This window comes from Mesoplodon bidens (genome assembly GCF_964165515.1).
Source record: "Mesoplodon bidens genome assembly, chromosome: 6".
Lineage (NCBI taxonomy): Eukaryota > Metazoa > Chordata > Mammalia > Artiodactyla > Ziphiidae > Mesoplodon > Mesoplodon bidens.
The window spans coordinates 18,552,353-18,573,842 of NC_138162.1; the positions used below are offsets into that span (position 1 = coordinate 18,552,353).

Consider the following 21,490-nt stretch of genomic DNA (forward strand, 5'->3'; position numbering starts at 1 on the left):
GAACAGCCAAAATAAAGCACAGTCTTTGAATTTAGAAAGTCCTGCAGTTCTAAAACCTAGTCTTCTACCTGCACACTAATGACTTTGAACTCTCTATTTAGTGTCCATGAGCTCCAGTTTCTTCACTTTTAAGTAATAACTATATCACAGGATTGTCACGAGGAATGAATGAGGGGAAGCGCAAGAAGCCTTCTCCATGGTGAGCAGTCTTCTTCTTTTCCTCACGCTGCATTAGCTTTTCTTCTCTTTTTTGCAAACCTGACATGATATGACTTGACTTCATACCCTTTTATCATGCAGGGCTTCTGGTTGTCTCCCAGAAAGCCCAGGGTCTGGAGGGAAACATAATTCCAGGTAAATTGCAGAGCTAAAGTCTTACCTCCACGATTTTGGCCATCGCACTTCTATTAAAGGAAACTACTCTGTAATATTAAAACATCTCATTTCTCCTCAGACACTGTAATGCAGACCAAAGAAAGAAGACCTTGAATATTTTTCAATACAATATTAATATTGGTGAGAGTGCACTGGAGGAAGTCAAAGCAGCCAGTGTACTTGGACAATAACTAATCTCCTTAAGGATTATTTTATTATGCACTCAGTGTTTTGAAATGCCAATATCTGCAGATGCAGTATGATTACACTGCCTTTTTCATTTCAATTATTCTTTAAGAAGGGTGATCATTTTTCATTAGGAAGGAAAAACTTGTATGGTCTGGACAAAGATAACGGAACAAAACAACAAAACATCATCTCTCTGTGAGGTCTGACGTCAGATTTAATCGTGCTGGAGCAATGCAGTTTCACTGAACTGGGATGCAGGGGCCTGCGTCTGGCCCTCTCTCTGCCTTGAGTTGACATGTGGCTTTGGGAAGCCAAAGCTTAGCCTTTTGTGATCCTCCGTGTCTCTCATCTGATCATTAAGGTGTAGGACTAGGTGATGTTTAAAGACAATTTTACCTCTTCATTTCCAGTGTTTATAATAGGAAAAACTGAATCAGAGGAGCTACACTCAACGGCCAATCCAAGGAGATTCCCATATAAGGGAGCAGGAAACACCCATTTGATCCTAGGGAAGCACTGAAACTGCAGGTGGGGGCTGGGTGCCAGGGAGGCAAAAGTTACCTGTTTTTAATCTGAGAGAGGAAAAAGCAAATTGCCCAAGATCTTTGCAAAACAAATTACCTGCCAATCAAGAAGCAGAATGTCTGCTCTTGCCTCCCAGGATAGCTGTCTCTGTTCTACCCCTTTGCCCTTGGAAACCACTTAGATATGGCCTCCTGCATTTCTCTTGTCTCATCTGTCTACACTTCTGCATCAATACGGAGTAAAGATGTAGGAAATGCAGGTATGGCATTCATAACATGTCATCTTAAGGTGTTATGCTGAAACAGGAAACAATGCTTTGAAATTTAGTTCTTACCTTAGATAACTTTTGTATTTGAAAGTGTACCCCCTCACTTAAAATTATTCTAGAACAATATGAAAATTCTCTCCCAAAACAAACTTTTTTGAACTGTGTGATATAAACTGCAGATCTATACTTTGAACTTCTTTTACAAAACCTGTTTGATTAAAACTATGAAACAGTGTTTTATAATGGAAAAAAACATAGGAGTAAAGGGGATTCAGGATTTGACTGTTGACTCTGAAGGACAGGAGTTCTGTGACCTTGAAGAAAAATTTCATCCAAATAAGCCTATTTCCTTATGTAGTAAGGATATAAAAAGCCTCAGTTTCTTTATGTAAAGAGATAAAATTCCCATGTCACAGAGTTGTTTAAAGGCTTAAATTAGACGGGATATTAAAATTCCTTGCATAGCGCCTGGTGTACACAGAATCTCAATAAATGCACAATAGGTATTGTAAGTGAGATTTGAACCAAAGCAAAATTGCATAAAACACTACTTCCCATGCCCTTCACTGAGGCTTATTTAAACCATCTTTAGGTGGAGTTCCTAATCCCAAAGATGTATGTGAAAAAATGTTTCAATTACTTGAATATCACCAGTCTACAAATCAGATTCATCTATTCTTCATACTTTAAAATTCTTTCACATGATATACTTCGACTGCGTTACCAATTTTGTATTTCCTCTTTTTTTTCACCCATAAAAAGAAAATTGTAAAAACTTCACAGCTCAATGACATTAGATGAATTCTTTAAATTCACAAAATTGACATTCACAGAGAGTTGGTAAGGGGATGGTAAGATCCAATTCATATCGCCCAGTCCTTGGGCCAACAGGGAATAGGAAAGAGAAATATTCCTGGTACCCCTAAGTATAAGTGAGTCAAAGCTATGTCAGTATTTGAGCGAAGATTGGAACATAAGCTTGCAACAGTGCAGTTGAACTGGTGGGTAGTGGCTTGCAACTTTGCGAACCACCTGCCCAATGAGTGGGTTTTTCAAAGCAAAACATTCACTGTATCTTTCCCCTTTAGTGCCTGAAAGTTGCAAAAGGGTGAAAAAATAATAATAATAGAGCTCCAACTCTGTGTCAGGCTCCAAGCCAGGTTTTTTTTACAATCACCATCTCATTAAATCACCACAAGTACTCAGACATTTTGTTGCCCATTTTACAGATGAGAAAATGGGAGCTCAGCGAAAGGAAAGTCACTTTTTTCAAAATCTCATAGCTTGAAAATGTAAGTCTGCCTTAAGCTTAAAATGGTTCTAGTAAGATTTGAAATCATAATTCTTGGTTTTCTTGCCTAGAATTCTGTTATTGAAGGTTTCGAGCCGCGGAGGCCTATAATTAGAGACTGATTTTACTGTCCGTTTTGCTATTTTGTTGTCTCACGTGCCACCATTACCATGTCCCTGCTGCTGCTAACCCTTGAACCTTCTTCATGTCTTTGCTTAAATGCCACCTTCTCAACAAGGCCTACGTTGTCCACCACATGAAACTTGTAACAATTTTGCCAGCTTGCACAGCCCACATACCCTGGCTACATTGTCTTGGTTTCCCACAGGTCTTTTCAGTGTCTAACAAGAAATACATTTTATCTTTTATATTTATTGCTCCTTGTGTCTTCTAGAATACCAGCAACAGAAGAGCAGAGACCCATGTCTACTTCTGTTCACCAGTGTTTTCCACTCATTTACAACAATGCTGAAAACATAGAAAGAGCTCAGTAATATTTGTTGTATGAATTCCTAATTAAGCATGTCGTTCTATCCATTCTTATCATAGGTGGCTTCTGAATCCTGCTCAACACACCCTGAGGGTTCACCACTACCATTGGATCTGAGTTGTAATTTTAGCTAAAATGTAAGTATTGTACCTTTGTTTCCTTTATGTAAAGTGAAAATGGAGTTGGTACCATTGACCACAAGCTGTCAGGAGGACTGAGTTAATGTACATAAAGTACCTAGCACACCACATGGTCTGTAGTGCCTGGCACTCAATTCTTTCTCACTGTTATTTTCTGGCTCTCATCTATCTGGCCTATAGCACATAAATCTACACAGTTCTAGCTAAAGCACATGTAAGAATCTGTATTATCGAGAGAGTCATCTTGATTTTCCAAACCTATTGCAACCCCATTTAAAAGCCTTCCATAATCTTTCAAGGCAGAATCATTTGTTTACACATCTTGATGCCCATAGGGTCTAGTATCAATAAGACTTCATGTCTTGTTTCCCGTCATCATTAGCTGCTTTATCTACAAGACATGAATTCTTCCAGGACAGGGTGTATGCCTTGTTACTTTCTTTACTTCATTTCCTCAGATGGCATCTAACATATAGTACACATTTAGTACATATTTATTTTATGATTAACATCGCTCTAGCATGTTGGTGCAAGACCTGAACATGGAAATTACTAAATTCAATCTCTATAGCACATAAAGGGATACTGAGGATCAGAGAAGGGAGATGAATTGAGGAAATCATCCAGCTAGTTTTTATCCAGATAAGCCTAGAACCCAATTTTACAAACTTGAAGTCGTTTCTGGTATAACATTTTCACTTTTTATTAGATATGCTTTGACACAATTCATTAACTTGCTTTTCAATTTTCATGTTAACTTTGAGGACACACCTCTATTAAAAGTGAAGTTTGCATGAGTATTTTCTTTTGGAAACAAATTCCAACTGGATAATTCTGCCTGAGAGGATCAGAATAAATAGTACACAGGATTGACAATTTACAATATCTAGCCTGGGACTGAACTGACTAACCTGTGGGGAAGGCTGAGTCACTAAATCTATCCTAGAATCAAAGAATTTAGAGTTGCTTATGTGTGCTTAAGAGGAGAGACCCTGTCTTCTTTGAATCTGTTTCTCTCCCAGATTACAGCCAGAGTCTTACATGTACCAGACCCTCATTACAGATTTGCTGCCTTGAATTGCATCTGGTAGACCCTCCCGTCAAGTGTAGGAATCTCTACTCCTTGCTTAATTGCCCAGTGTTCACCCGACTTCAGCTTTCATACATAAAGTTACACTACTCACTGCCTCCGAAGAGTCATTGTAGGGCTATTAGCTGCAGTGAATTGAACTGAGGAATGCCTCGTGATAACTTTGACCTACTGGCCAGAGTTCTCTTGTCTGGACCACAGAACACATCACTTCCCCTGCTCTTCTGATGACCATCTGATATTTGGAAATGGTGACCACTGGCTCCCCTCTACCACTCCCACCATGCACATACCAAAAGAAGTCATCTCTCCTCCAGGCAAAATGCCCTTCTGGCTTAAGCTATTTTCGATGGGTAGCAAACCAAAAATGTTTGGTCCCTTTCTTTTCTTTGATGGCAAAATCCCTTTGATTTACCATAAAAGATTGTTTTGGGGCTCCCAAAATGAAAGGGTGAGTTGACCAATAACAAGCATATCATTCAATGGTGTCTTTCAAAGACAATCTCATTCCACATCATTTAAGTGGTATGTGGGAAAGGAAAAGGAAAAGGAAATAGCATTTATGGAATGCCTGCTATGTTTTGGTCACATCACATTGATAGAGTCCTGAGGTCTTCACAACAATCCTTTGAAGTACATATTATTATACCTAATTTTATAGGTGAGAAAACTGAGACTCAGCGGTTTTAAGTAAACCAAACATCTAGAAAATGGTAGAGCTGGAATTTGAACCCAAGCCTGTAGAATTCCTCAGGTTGTTCTCCTGGCATTCTGCCCAGCTGTCTCCTGTCTCAGGGTCCACAACTGTGGTCCAAACTCTGCTTTTTTTTTTACTCGTTGTGAACGCCTCCCACGAACCATAAACAATGTGGTCTTCCAGTAAATCTAACGTAAATGTACTAAAAGGGTCACAGCTGGCCAGTTGAATGATGCATCTTGCCCAGTGGTCTGTGTCTGAACATGGTCCCAAAGGGCAGGACCATGTGATCATTGATTCTGTGCAGAAGCATAAGGGAAACCCCCAAACTAAAATGCTTACTCAACATTTTAAACTGAGTTGTCTTATGCAGTTTTCCTCTCTATGAATGATGTGACTATTGTCTTGTCACTCATCTTTAGCTACACTTCTTCCACACATCTAAACCCTCACTATTAATTTTGCCTGCAAAAGACTTCTCATATTTGCAGTCTTCTCTTCATCTCTATTGCAATTGTCCTTATTAAAACTGCCCTCCTCATTCATTTATCCTTACTGCTGTAGTCCCTCCTACTTGGTCAACCTAGCTACAGTCATATACACTCTAGTCCATCCTCCAAAGTGCGTCAAGAGAGATATTTCAGTAAGAGATCTGAGTGTGTCACCTCCCTCTTCAAAAATCTTCAGTATTGTTGGGGGAGAACAGTCATATTTCCTTTCTCAGGAGACTTCAGTAAAGTAACACATTTTGTCATTTACCCTAATTTTACTTTCACCTTCTCATACAGGAGAAATAAGTAAATCAACTTCTGGGTGATAGAGTTTGGCCTACATTTCTTGACTGGGTGAAAGACCATGAAAATTTAGAATTTGCCCTTTCTTCTCTTTCTGCCATGGACCAGGGTGATACTTAGGATCACTATGACTTAGGATATTCTAAGGTAAGAATGTATACTTTGTAGATTAGAGTTGTCTCTTATCCTGTGAGTTTCAGTCAGCAAGGGTATGTTTTGCTGCAGTAACAAACGACCCCCAAATCTCAGTGACTTAAAACCACTGATGGTGTATGTCCATGGCAGGTGAGCAATAGCATATCTTCGTGTCATCATTCCAGGACTCAGGCTGAGGATTAGCTTCTATTTGGACCACTGTTGGTCATCAGGGCAGAAGGAAAGAAAACATAGATACAGTGAACCTCTCATTGGCTCTAATATCTTCCTCTCAGATATATCACTCCTGTTTATCCCACTGGACAACCAAGTCCTTTGATCACACCTGAGTTAAAAAGAATGGGATGTTATATCCTGTCATAGTTGGGGTACCACAGAGACAAGCATGGAATATGAGTGAATAGTAACACAGAATACCACACCTGGAGCTCTCTCAAAATCTAGACTGGAGGGTTAATAGGAGAGCATTAGCAAGCCCATTTTGTCCCATACCTTCACCAAGTCACCTAACAGTATTTAGTCATTAAAAAGAAAGCAGTGGCATTTTGAGCTGATGCTCAGAAAGGGGAAGTTATTTGCCTCATTCTGCAAAATTTGTGAACTTCAGAGTAAGGACAAGAAGCTAAAGCTCTTTCCACTAAATAAGATTGTTTCTCAAGCTTCACTGCCCATGTGTGGCACAAAATAGGTGACTAGTACATGCCTGGAGAATTGAATCAAATTTATATGACCCACTGGTCAATCTCTCCCTGAAATGCATTTTTTTTTCCTGTTCAATAAACACACCTTCCACCTGTGTTTTATAGGCTAGGAAACTCCACCGCACGCTTAACACAGAACTTCCACAGTAAATAAATCCCCTGTCCTTCATCCAGCCAGTTCAGACACACATTTTGATTCCTATATTGGTGTCATATCACCAGACCAAACAATAAATGAAAAACAGACAAATGTCTTAGGAACAGGAAAAGCCTCCACGTGCCACCCCTCATTCTTGGTTTAATGTTAATCCCAATTCCTTGCTTCTGGGCCAAAAATCTTCTCCCTCAATCCCCAATCCCTTCCCTCTCTGGAAGAAAGACTAGGTATTTCTTGAATTCACTTAGTGTGTTTTTCCTTCTCTTCAGTCGTCTTCCCTAGTAACATCTTCCATATGTCTGTGAGCCATTGTGTGGAAGATCTCTGCCCAAAGTCCTTATTTATTCTGAGCGGATTGGAATGGCAGCCTTAAGTCTGGTATTTCCTCACGTTTGACAGCTTAAATTACAGACTTTGGGTACATTTAACGTAATCCATTCATGTGGAATGGCTGTTGTTCCTCTCATAGTAGTTTGAAAATATAAATATTTACAAACCCCTAAGACAAAAGCTCTTACTGACAAGGTTTCTAAAGCACAGCTCCAAGGACAGGAACCTTTCCACTTAGAGTTTTCCACTGACAGAGTCTCAATTCTCCTGGGTCATGTGCACTCCATTTAATGCTAATGGAATCATAGTGAAATCACTGGAACTTATCTCGCTACGTGTCCAAAGAGGAAAGGAAACAGAGCACAAACATGGGGGACAGGTTTTCTCAGGAGGATACAGTTAGCTAGCTCCTTTAAGGCTAGCCAGAAATGAAGTCCCTGAAATTGAAGAGAGTGTCTGGTCCTATGGGAATTTCTACTACTTGGTGCCTTCTCTATTCCAGGCACACATACCATAATTTATTGATAACTCATAATCCATATCTTTGATGTAGAAATAAGGCTTTGAGAGATAAATGAGTTCATCCAATGTCAACACCTAGCAAGTGGAGATTCCAGGGATTTGATTGCAGACTTTGTCCTTTCAGATAAGACTGGAAGGAATAAGAGGGTATTATATGTAAGTTGTCTGAATGCAGAGGTAACAGGTAACACTGGAATAATCTACATTTCTGAACAAATTTCCCTTAGCTACAGTAGCCATGTTAGATCTCCTCTATCCATGCCAGCTTCCTTTAGTTTACCAACTTTTAACTCTCTCTATTCATCCTTTTTTCTTATATTCATCCTTTTTAAAGATCTCCATCTATATTAATTGTCACTTGTTTCAGTTGTATATAAGGGAAATAAATAACAATACCTCAAAATAAGACAAAAGTTTAGCTCTCCTCTATTTTACAAATTTATCTATTTATTTATTTATTTTTGGCTGCATTGGGTCTTTGTTGCTGTGTGTGGGCTTTCTCTAGTTGCAGCGAGCAGGGGCTACTCTTTGTTGTAGTGAGTGGGCTTCTCTTGTCGTGGAGCATGGGCTGTAGGTGCACAGGCTTCAGTAGTTGTGGCACGTGGGCTCAGTAGTTGTGGTTCGCAGGCTCTAGAACACAGGCTCAGTGGTTGTAGCACACAGGCTTAATTGCTCTTCCCAGACCAGGGTTCAAACCCATGACCCCTGCATTGGCAGGTGGATTCTTAACCACTGCGCCACCAGGGAAGCCCAGCTCTCCTCTATTTTAAAGTGAGTTGTGGGTTGGAGGTCTGAATTTGGTATGGTGGCTCTATTTATGTCAGAGAACAGGATCCTTTTACCTCTCCTCTCCAACATTACTTGCGTATGCACCTCATTCCCATGGACCAAATTGGCTGCTGCAGTGGCACACATCAAATCTTTGCTCCAAGCATCAGGAAGGAAAAAGAGGAAAAGGAAGGGCACATAGCTTCTCATTTAAGAAGACTTCCTAGAATGACCTTCTACACACTACTTCAGCTTACATATCTTTAGCCAGAACTTTATCCCATGGTGGCACCCAATTACACAAGAGAAAATTGGATGGGAAAGGTAATCTTATAGGTGGATGGTTATGTGCTTAGCTGACAGTTGTGGCTCAATGCTGCTGGGACTGGGACTATGAAAACTGGCCCAGTTGATAGACATTGGGCCCAAAAATAGAAATCCTAGTGTTTGCTCTAGAATTTTTGTCCTGGCTAAAGGAAACTTTAGCAGAATGGATATTGGGAGGCAAGTAAAAGTCTTTGGCTCACCATATTTCATATCTCAAAGTACCCCTACAGGGAGGTGGGAAGACTGCTGCCTTCAACATCAAACAAACTTGGGTTTCATCCTATTTCTCTCTGGATAAATGGTTAGACGGGGATACAGATATAATTGAACTATTGGATTGGCCAAAAAGTTCATTTGGCTTTTTCCATGATTCCAAATGAACTTTTGGCCGACCCACTACTTGAAGAATGGAGCCAGATATGAAACCTCTTTCCATCTTCACACAAATCCTATGACAATACATGGTGGCTAGTAAGACAGCAGCATTTATGTATGTATGTATGTACTGATATGTATGCGTGTGTATGTATGTATATATTTGTATGTATACATATGTTGGTAATCTAAGTGAGTCAAAGGGCATAAATGGTACAATGTGTTAGAGAGTTAGAGTTCAAGGTCCTAAAGAACCAAAATTTCAGTACACAAGACTCCAAAGAAAGTGAAAATGCTGAAGCAAAGGCTGAGTCAGTGTTTGCCCTACTCTAGACCCAAGATGTTATCTTGAGGCAGAAGAAAATGAGGAGCTTGCAGATAAGCCCTTCCTCTAGGGAAGGTAGAAAAGAAAGTAGAGTCTTTAAAGTGTTCGTGTGAAAACAAGGCACAGAAATGGCCCCATCTGGGAACATGAACTAGGTGGCCAATCTCTAACCATGGAGGCCAAAGACAGTCAAGGAGACCAGCCCTGAGTCCTGGCAATAGAAGGTCCTGAGGGTGCCGGACAGGATGGAGGTAGATGACAAACAATTGAGGAACTGAAGTTTGGCCACATCCTGGAGAATCTGTGGTCAGTGATATATTAATCAGCCTTGGCCTCACAAAGTTTTAATTGGAGTCATTTCCCACAAATGTTGCCAAGAAAACTGTAAAAGAAAAAAGAGGACAAAAAGGAAGAGAAACCAAAATCATTCAGTGGGGCCCCAGTAGATTCTAGTACCAGAGCAGCCAGAACGAAAGCCCATGGGATTTTAACACTTCTTCTACTTGGATTCTGGAGTCAGAGTTGGATTCGTATCCTAGCGCCACTACTTGCTAACTACAGACACTTGGGTAGTTCTACCCTGTCTCTGATCCTCATTTTGGGGATATTTAAAAAAGAATACTTGCCTCATAGGGTGGTTGTGTGCATTCTATGATATATATCTGAAAGATCTTTGCAAGCTGAAAAACACAATATTCACGTGAGCATCTAATGTAGAGTAGTTCCATAATATCCTTCCTTCTAATTCTGATGACTCTGTAACCAATAACTTTCTATACCATGTCTTCATTCTAATGTGGCCAATTTATATTTTGCACTTTTGGTGGTTTCATAACACTAACAAATTCTTTTCAGTTAGTTTAAGTCAAATCATGATGCCTTATAGCTTAGCTCCTTGTCAGTTGAACAGCTTTTGTGGAATGGGGTTATGAATGTTGGTCAAGGTGAAAACCAGCTTTCACAAGGTGACAATGAGGCAAAAACTATAAATTCTAACAATTATTCTACACTCTCTGTCTTAGAGAAAAAGGACTTTAGGAGACTCTGCCAAACTTGACTATAAAATGCAACAGTATTTCTACACATGACTGCACACCTTACCAGTAACAAAGAGTGAGAACTCAGAAATCCTAATCCTGATTACATTTGAGTTTGGAATCAATAGGCCTTCCCTGTATTAGGGGAATATGATAATGTGTTAATGATTTTAAGGCATTAATTTGGTAATGACTGTGGTAAAAAATTTAAAAGTATGCTAAACTTCAAAATGAAATTATGGATTGTATTTTAAAGTTGATATACCATTGCGTCAAAGTAACGTGTTTACATTAAATTCTTCTAATGATTTTCTTAAAGGTAACGTGGGTATATACCAAATCTAGTAATTTGTGATCTCTCTAATATTCAACCTCTCTTGTATGTCACCCAAATTTAGCTCAGAGAGAGAATGGTGACAATGTAATTTGAAGAAAGTATGGAATGGAAAGCTTTGAAATGGAGAGACTGGGCGCATGAGGAAAATAATATGCAAACTAAAAGATAAAAGTAATATTGGAGTTAAGTTTTAAGTCTAGGCTCTCTTATTAATTAGCTGCATAACCTTGAGAAAGGTATATCTCCTCTGTAAGTCTTAATTTTCTTATCCAAAAAATTGTATTCACAATACCCAGTTTTTAGTGCTATTAGGAAGAGTAAAAATGATAGGACATACCAAGGCCTCCCTTTGATTCTCTCCTCTGCCATATATTACCTGTGTGACCTTGGGAACATGCTTCACATTCCTGTGCCTCAATTTTTTTATTTATAAAATGGTAAAAATATTAACATCCAAATTATTTGAATGGTGTGAGTAGTAAGCATGTTAATATATATTAGTTCTTAGTGGCTGGTACATATTAAGAGCTAAATAAATGATGGTAAATAATGTCTGTAATACAGCACCTGGCATATATTAAGAGCACAGTCAACTATAAGTAGTATATTAATTCAAGAATATGTTTTCTTTTGTAATCATAACACAAAATGGAAAAATTAAACCCATTTCATAGATGAAAGACTAAGGTTTAGTAACTGGAATCTATTGGAATCCCACAAATACCTCGGACCATAACCTAACATGTTTTAAATTCCAAAATTAATTATCACTCCATATAAAGTATTTCAGAAGTCAGGCAGACCCTCTGGTTTCTCTAAGAACATACTATTTCCATTAGAGCTTTCTCACCCCAAATTTCAAGCCCCAAATTGAAAAGCAAGTTACTGCTATAAACTGACAGTTTGGAATTCATTCCACTTGTCTGAGTTCTTAAGTTTCATATATATGTATATGGAAGTTAAATATATTTTCTTGAATGTGATTTATGAGGACTTTCTGACAAAGTTCAAGAGGATCACTCATAATATACCCCTAGACTGCATGCCATAATCTAAATACTGGAAGGAAAGTTTAGGAAAGCAATTCCCCAAACATTCTCACCATCTGTGAAATCACAGTATCTTGTATTTGAAACATTGGCCTCAATGATTCAACTTGCCTGAGAATTGAAATTGACTAAAGTTATTATAAGTTTGTGGCTTATCTGGTTTACATTAAATACCCAAAGAGAAACGAATACATCTATGGCGTCAGTGGAAGAGAGAAAAATGGTGTCAGGCTCCAAGCCCAGGGGAGGTGGCTCGTCTCAAGGAAAGACTTAAGTAGAATTACTTCCTTTCCTTCTGGGGGACAGAGACAGAAGTCAAATGACTAGGCAGGGAATGAGAGAAAAGTGAGACAAATCTCAGCTTAAAACACTGGCTGACTTTCATGGCCTCTGTTTTGGACTACCTTGATTTAATGGTGTTTTGCATTGTCCACTATTATGAGGGTTTCTTTGCAGATTATGGCACTCTTGGGGCTACAAATTTCAGTAGATCTTGATTGCCAACCAAAACCTTAATGTGCCTTCCAAGGAATCTGTTTCAATATACTTCAAGTGGCAGGTAATAGCACACTCAAGTCAAACTGGTTTAAACCATTAAGGGGATTTATTGGCTCATGTAACACAAAAGTCCAGAAATAGCACTGCTCTCATGTGAAGCTTAATCCATTGACTCAAAAAAATGTTAGGACACAGTTTTTCTCTCTCTTCATTTTTCAGTCTTGTTTTCTCAGTGCCAGATTTATTTTTTAAATTTTTTAAAATTTATTTTTCCTCTGGTCCCAAGATGGCTGTCAGAAGTTCCCAGAGCTTCAGGTTTCCTTGTTCACATCCATGGGGAAGAAAAGAGCATGATCTTATAATACACATTGAAGAAAAAGAGGTTTTCTTACATAAAGCCAGTAGAAGAGTATTTTTTTTAACTCCCTGATTGGTGACATCTCTGAATCAATCATTTTGAAAAAGGGAATGGGATACCCTGATAGGTTTAATCTAAACAGGACCTACCCCCATCAACTGGGAGTGGAGCTAATCCCATCAAATTTTCTTTCTTTTTTAAAAAAATTTATTTCTTTATTTTTGGCTGTGTTGGGTCTTCGTTGCTGCATACGGGCTTTCTCTAGTTGCCGCGAGCAGGGTCTACTCTTCGTTGCAGTGTGCGGGCTCTAGGTGTGCAGGTTTCAGTAGTTGTGGCTCGCAGGCTATAGAGCGCAGGCTCAGTAGTTGTGGCGCACGGGCTTAGTTGCTCCGTGGCATGTGGGATCTTCCTGGACGGGAGATCAAACTTGTGTCCCCTGCATTGGCAGGCGGATTCTTAACCACTGCACCACCAAGGAAGTCCCCCATCAAATTTTCAAGGCTCAGAAATGTGGCGGTTGGTGGATTGGATACTTGAGCATCAACTGTTGCTTGAACTTCTGAATCAGCCTATTCTTCCATCCTCACTTCCCACTTTGGATCTTACTTTTCATGCATACATGCATACTGAGCTATTTCTAGTTTGACAAACAGGGCTTGATCTTTCTTCTTCTGCTCCATTCTACTTTCCTCCTGTAATGCCCCTCTCGTCATGTTTTCAAAATCATATCCATCCTTTAAGGTTCTATTCAAACAGTCCCTCCTCCATGAAGCTCTTCCATATTATTCTCAGCTGGAGGGCCTCTCTCTATCATTTCTTTTCCAACAGCAATGTATATGTCTTGGCTTCCTGAGTCTGATAGCTTCCAACCTTGTATTCTACTGTACTGCATATGTGTCTCTTCTGGATGCTGCAAGTTCTCTGAGAAAGAAGATTGTGTCTCCCTTGTCACTGATGCCCCTTAGAGTACCAAGTACCTGCCCTGAATACTGTAGGGAAATTAGCCAGTGGGTTTTGGAGGTCATTTTTCTGGTGACACACATTCTGTACATTTGTACTATCAATAACCACTCCTGCTTCTTTGAGAAGGTCTAAAGGTTTAGCATTCTGGCAATTTGCTTATCTAGTAGCCAGTTCTTCACACTTCATAGTGAGCTTGTCAGCTGACAGCAGAAAAGCAAAAACCAGGCAGATTAGCAAGTATTTATTTTTTACTTTTCAAACTCATCCCTAATACAACAGCCTTGGGACATAAGTCGATGATTCATGGATCAGAATAAAGCAACATTTCCTTTATTTTTCATTCTTTGATTTTTCATAACATCGCTCTATTTAGATGACATATACCTGAGAAGGAAAAAAAAAAGAGTATTGCATGTTTTCAGAAATGAATACCAGGCTAAAAATCAAGATCCTCATGCAAGAGGTAAATTGGAGTCATAGACAGACTTAAGCTAACAAATGACCTGATCACACTTGTGTTCACCTTGCTGAGAGCCCTACCAGTTTTCTTACCGCAGGGCAAAGGGTTCCTTTTCACTCTCAGATTGTACTAATCTTATCTTTAACTGTGTCATCCATAGATATCTCAAGAGTAGTACATTTAAAATAAAACAGTGGATTTTCCTCCAGAAATATGTCTCTCCCTCACATCTTTATCTCAACAAATGGCTCCACCATTCACCTTGTTTCTCAAACAGAAAACTTGGAGAGATATCCCTGTCTTTGGCTCTACATACAGATCCATGAGTGGTGTAAATTCTGTCTCCACACATATCACTGAATGCATTCAGCTCTCTCTCTCTCATGCTCGCTCGCGCTCTCTCTCTCTCTCTCTCTCTGTCTCTCTCTCTGTCTCTCTCTCTCTCTCTCTCTCTCTCGCCTTGCTGATGGCTAGTGTCTTAATCCGGAAGCCCAGGATGGCTGTGATAGTCATCGCTTTGTGGTTTCCAGGTCCGTTATTGTCCCCCTTTAATCCCTTGTGCACACACAGCAATAATCTGGCCCCTGACTCCTCCCAATTCCATCCTTTCAGCTCTTCCCCTCACTCAGCCAGCTCCTAAATCTTGTCCAGCTCTTTGCTCCTTCAGAGCCTCTGGAAATGCCATTCCCTTTACCTGAAATGTTCTTCCTTCCACCTGTTCATAAGGCAGCACTTTTTTCTCCTTTGGACCTTGGCTAAAATAGTATCTCTGCAGAATGTCCTTTGCTTACTACCCAGTCTAAGTGGTGAGCCCCTGTTAGTCTCAACTTTAATTCCGTGTTCACAGTATTTATCACATATGTGATATGTGTACTGGTTTATTGACTTTATTTTATTTTTTTGTATGTTTCTCCCATCAGAATGTAAATTCACAAGGTAAGGATCCTGTCAACCTTGTTCCCCATGTTATCTCAGCCCCTAACACTGTTGCATGGTCAGGGCTGGATTGAATACCTACTGAATGAAAGGAATTTCTTGTAAGTTCTGCCCATCTATTGTATTTCATAGGACGTTTATTGAGTCTAAGCTCCCCCTGAATATGAAAACAGTGGTAGTTTAAACTAATTTACTATCTAAATAACCAAAGTCTTTTTAAAAAAGGATTATTAAGAACTTTGTGAGATTTATGATTCCGTCACAAACAGGAAACATCCTTGATGAAATTGATGAATGTATTTGAGGCATATCTTGAGAAACAGAAAGTTGGAATCTGTGAAAAATGACAGTTTGTACCTTTATATGGCAAACTAGATTTTGCCAAACAAAGTCTCACAAACCTGCAGAGTCCTTGTGGTCTGAGATATGCCCCTGCAATTCACTCAGTGACACTGGACGGTGTTTTCCAGAGGATGAAAGCATAAGCTTCCAGCTGCTTTTCCAGGTCCTCTTCCTTCTAATCCTTTTCCCTAACAGGGGCTTGCCAAGGTCTAAGCCTACACCCCTTTTACTTCTATTATAATTCTTTTTTTTTTTTTTTTTTTTTTTTGCGGTACGCGGGCCTCTCACTGTTGTGGCCTCTCCCGTTGCGGAGCACAGGCTCCGGACGCGCAGGCTCAGCGGCCGTGGCTCACGGGCCCAGCCGCTCCGCGGCATGCGGGATCTTCCCGGACCGGGGCATGAACCCGCGTCCCTTGCATCGACAGGCGGACCCTCAACCACTGCGCCACCAGGGAAGCCCTTCTATTATAATTTTATGCTCTATTTCCATGGGAGACATTACCCCCTTCTCATGCTTCCCAGTTATCAACTTTCAATTGACAAATCCTAAACCCAAATTTCTAATTTCAGTCACAGCTTCTAATCAGGTCTATTTTCCCATCAGCCTGCAGCATGGATTCCTAATATTGTTCCACAGACTGGACTCAAATCTGAGCTTGACAAATCTAAATCTCTCATACCCACCTCTAAGCTTCAGCTGTACAATTTGCTTCTTTCTCCCATCAATGTTTTCTTTACACATGGCCTTGTATTTCCACCTTATTCATTCCTGCTATCCATATACCAACACGTGGACATGGGGCATGTTTCTCAACCTCATTTTACACAACTGTAAAGACTGTGCACTGCACAAGTCTAGAAGGTGCCATTTATGCTTCAGTCTATGTGAAGGGTGCCCCCTGGAGTTGTGTCTGGAAGTATTCCCAACTCGTCTACATTTTCCCTCTTCTGTGCCAAACACAAGCCTCTCTACTTTATGGCCACCAAGAAAATGCTGTCGACAGGGTGCTTTGGCCAATGATGAGGAACTAAAAGTGTCAGAGAATGTCAGGTCCATACCCTAAATTTTCTTTACTGGATTTTGTGAAACATTTGCCATGTCTTTCTCCTCATGCAGTTTGCTCCATTCTGCAAAGAACGTGCTTATGTAAAGTGTCGTCAATTTATCTCTTACTTCCTTGTATAATCCTTCTATTGTGAGGGCTAAGCTCAACTAAGAAATGTGAAGCTGAAGAGCAGTTATTTGCTGATGGCTCTGCCCAGATATTTGTCATGGTAGTTATGCAATCATAAGACATGGGTTCTCTATGCTGAGCACTTAGATAATATATTTACAGTAGTGATCGGCAGAAGGCTCTCACTCAGAGTCACCCAAGAAAGAAACTCAGAAACAACCTCTGTGACCTGTTGCCTAGCCCAGGACCTGGCATTTGTAGGGACCCTCCAAACACACGCTAAATGAATGAGCTAGAATTACCTTTGCAATGGTGGGAATGTTCTTGTGCAATTATCCCAAATTGAGTGTAACTCAATAGAAGAAATCTGGCTGGGAGACTAACTAGATACATGACAATGGGCAAGTCCTGTCATTTTTAAGGGCTTCAGGACTCTTTCATTACAATTTATACCCACTTAGATTTTACATACTTAGATTTGTGACTTTGCAGGATTGGGGTATTATGAATCTATGTTACCAAAACATTTAAGGATATCTGTGGTAAAAAATATATATATATTTGAGCACTCATTACAACCAGTTTTTGAAATAGTTTGCATATTACATAATTTATTATCAATATATGCATATTAAACAAATTATTAAAAGAATGAATACAGAAAATCTTTTAAAGTTATTTATTTATTTATTTTACATTTTTTATCTTCTTTACTATTCCTGGTAAAGATCCTGGCACATGATAAATAGCCAATAACTTCATGAGTTAATGAACGAACCAATGACTAAAAATTTCATGTCCCGTGACTGGTCAGAGCTCTCTGAGGCAGTATGTATAGCCTCCACAGAGCCTAGGATAGTCTTCGAGCCATTGTAGCTGTTCTGACTGTGTCGACAAAAGGGGAGATACGGCTATAACTGGAACCTGATAGCTAACAGTTACTGCAATCACATACTAAATTAAGCTCTGAACTTCCTAAAGGTCAAAGCAGAAGGGTGCACAATGGATTAAATGGATCTCATTGTCTGCTCAAAAACCAACAGAAAAAATTCAGTGTGTGAGGTCATAAGGAGAGATCAAGCAAAGAAGGTCATACTGGAGCATCTCCAAGATCTCTTCCAGCAGGAACTTTCTAGGCTGTCTGGCTTTATGGCTTAGAGTATGTCTGTATCTATAATGAGACCAACTTGAAGCAGCTCTGTGATTCAGGATATGTCATTTTAACTGCTACTCTCAGTTTTCCCAGACAGACTCACCCCAGTTCCTTTAGAAGCTCTCAGGATTTTTCAGTGTTGGTCAACTACCTGCCTGCATTCTGGTTATGCTCCCAAATGGGTCTCTTCTCATCCCATTTTTCTCTCCCTCACCAGATCTTTTCCCTCCTGGCTCCCTTGATTTCTCTCTCTCTCTCTCTTTTTTTTTTTTTTGAATTTATTTTATTTTATTTATTTTTGGCTGCATTGGGCCTTTGTTGCTCTGCGTGGGTTTTTCTCTAGTTGCAGCGAGCGGGGGCTACTCTTTGTTGCAGTGCTCAGGCCTCTCATTGCAGTGGCTTCTCTTGTTGTGGAGCACAGGCTCTAGGCACGTGGGCTTCAGTAGTTGTGGCACGTGGGCTCAGTAGTTGTGGCTCACAGGCTTAGTTGCTCCACGGCATATGGAATCTTCCCAGACTAGAGCTCGAACCCATGTCCACTGCACTGGCAGGCGGATTCTTAACCACTGCGCCACCAGGGAAGCCCAGGCTCCCTTGATTTCTTTCTCCCTCCCCAACCTTTTCACCAACATCAGTTGAACACCAGCTATGCATCGGTTCTACATCAGGCAAAATGTCAGGCATATAAAGATCAATAAGACATCTCTCTCCCTGCAAGGTGTTCCCCAGCCTTTCACACTTGCTGCTAAAATGTTTGTGCTTATAAGCTACACCTCCCAGATGTGAGCTGCATGAGAATAGGACAGTGGCTATGTGTTAACAACTGTATCTCCATTACCCACATCAAATTCCTATTTATTGAACAAATAAATCTAAGCTGATGTCTTAATCCAGTGTTTCCCCAATTATTCTGCAAAACACTAGTCTGTGAATATGCTGTTTAAAAAAAAATCTATTGGTCTAATGTGTTTGAGCAATACAACATCCTCCATCTCCTGATAAGAGAGCCATGAACTTATTAAAGGCTCTGAGAAGTCCTGTAAGAATGAAATCTATGTTTAGCCCAATTTAGACCAAGTTTATTTGACCTCAGAAATGTATGTGTTTAGTATAACATCATGTTGGAACTTGCAATCCGTGGAAAAGGTGATCAGAGTTAGTGAAGCAAACGATGGGAAGCTGATGGTGGACAGATATGAGGACAGAGAGCACTGAGCCAGATCAAATCTATTCCAGAAGCTTCACCCAACCGTATCAAGCTCAAATAAAGTCTTGTCAATAAGTGTGGATTTTGGATTGAAATCAGTATTTTATTGTTACTAGATCCCAGCTCTCTCGTATCCTTCACAGCTCCTAGGACAATACCCTTCTTAAAGTATTACTAAAAATTGGCTGATTGTACCAAATTATGACCATAAACCAGTTTGGAAACTGTTCTAAACCATTTCCCAAGTTAATTACTAAACGTGTATATTCAGTCAGTGTTTATATATTGGTGTGGCATTCTAAAATATACTATTATTCTGCTCTTATTTATGACTTTGCAAATAATAGGAAAAGCATACATCAACCATCCACTTCATTTAGCACTGATGTGCTTCCAAAATAAAAGGACACTTTCCCTCACTGATCTCTGAGTTTATGGCTTAATGTTACTATTTGAATACATAATTTATAGGGAGAAGACATCTGTGGAGAGTATAAGATATATCTATTTCAAGTTAAAGATCTTCACAGATTAAAAATGGCTTTTGTAACTTCATGTTATTTGTTTATTGTAATTGCTTTTCTGACTTTGGAAGGGGGGGGGTATTTAAAATAATCTACTCCAAATCTCAAGTCTGAAAGCCGATTCCAACAAGAGCCATTTTGGAAGAGTTCACTGTAAAGTTAACTTTGAAAATGTCTTAGAAGAAAACTGTGTCCCATAAATGGCATGAACAGTGTTTGGGTTTTTTAGCTCATGATCTCAGAAGGATTTTGGAACAAGAGAGCACATTTTATTTCCAGTTTTAGAGAAAAAAAAATCATATTAGTTCTACTAAGTATTTATTTTCCATTAGTACTTTCAGGTTTATAAACTGTTCTTATTTGATCCTCCCAGGAGCCTGAGTGGTTGGCACAGAAGTAAAAATAGCTACTATTTAGCGGAGATTTACCTCATAGACACTCAAGCAACCCTAGGAGATAAATACTATTACTGCCATTTTGCAGATGGGGAGAGTGAGGCATGGGGAAGGGAAGCAACTTTCCTAACCCTAATCCCTAACCCTAGCCCTAGCCCTAACCCTAACCCTAACCCTAACGCTAACCCTAACCCTAACAGCTAGTTTGGGTGACATGCTGAGGTACAAACCCAGGCAGTCTGGCTCCATAGGTTGTGTTCTTAACCAGATTGTCTCCTGAAACCACAGTGATGCTCATTCTTCACAACTCGCATAAAGAAAGATAATATGTTGAAGCATGAACATGACAGAATGGCCTCTCGATGGGCAAGGTGTAGTGTAGAGGACTGGCCCCTAACAGTTCAAAGAACTTTGGGGCCTCTTAGCCTAGCTGAATGGGGCCTCCACTATGGACATAGCTCACCAAATTATGTGTCATCTCAAAGAATCACTTTTTAAGTGCAGGTGTCCCTAGTAGTGCCATCTGTGGGATTGACATATACACACTCCTCTATATAAAATAGATAACTAATAAGGACCTACTGTATAGCACAGGGAACTCTATTCAATACTCTGTAATATCCTATATGGGAAAAGAATCTGAAAAAGAGTGGATATATGTATATGTATAACTGATTCACTTTGCTATACACCTGAAACTAACACAACATTGTAAATCAACTATACCCCAATAAATTTTTTAAAAAAGATATTCATCATAGCACTATTCATCATAGTTTTAAAAAGAAACATCCTCCATGTCCAAAAATATAAAAATGGTTAAATGATTAAATATTTGAATACCACACACATAGAAAAAATGGACAGGAAATAAAAGCCTGGAATGACTTATGCAAGACCACCAAGCTCCTGGATAGAAGAGCTGGGCTTGGAAAGTCAGTCTGCAGATCTCCGAGTCTGGTGTACCCCTCCCCCACCCCTTTCTATGGCTTCGTCTTCCAACTTTCACCTAAATCTGTACAGCTATAAGTCCTCTCACTCTGCCCCTGGCTAGACTTGATCTCTGCCCAACTCCTAGCTTTCTCATCATAATGATGAGGAGAATCAAGCCTACTCTGATGAGTGGCTTTTGAGAATTAACGATGTGGAAAGAAATATTGTAAAATAGTGCTATGAAAATGTACACAGAGCATCACTCCATTTTTCAAAATCACAGTGACATGCTGTGTTCCACAGAATTCGATTTTCCATGTATTCATCAGATATAAAATAGATATAATCTCCCAACATTCTCTAAACGTTTCCACTTACAATCTTTCTGAACTATACCTATACATTCTTAAGAGGAATAGACACTAGAATGCACATTCCCTACCTTCAAGACGTTTGTAGTCAAGTAGAGGCAACTGCCTACACATGTAATCTCAGGCAGGTTACTAAGAGAATAACTGAAAACTAGGGGAGGGTTTCAGGAAAGAGGTTATCACTTAACATAGGTATGAAAGGTAGAATTTCAGCAGGCTGAAATGAGGCCAG

The 21,490-nt window shown here is 39.7% G+C and overlaps 1 long non-coding RNA gene across 1 annotated transcript in view; it reads left to right on the forward strand.

The window, feature by feature from the left end:
* Positions 1–21,490, forward strand: part of LOC308618542 — a 119,684-nt gene that overhangs the window by 15,971 nt on the left and 82,223 nt on the right. Inside the window, exon 2 of the long non-coding RNA XR_014016028.1 lies at positions 3,198–3,275. This is a non-coding gene — a long non-coding RNA (uncharacterized lncRNA). The remainder of the gene's footprint in view (positions 1–3,197; positions 3,276–21,490) is intronic.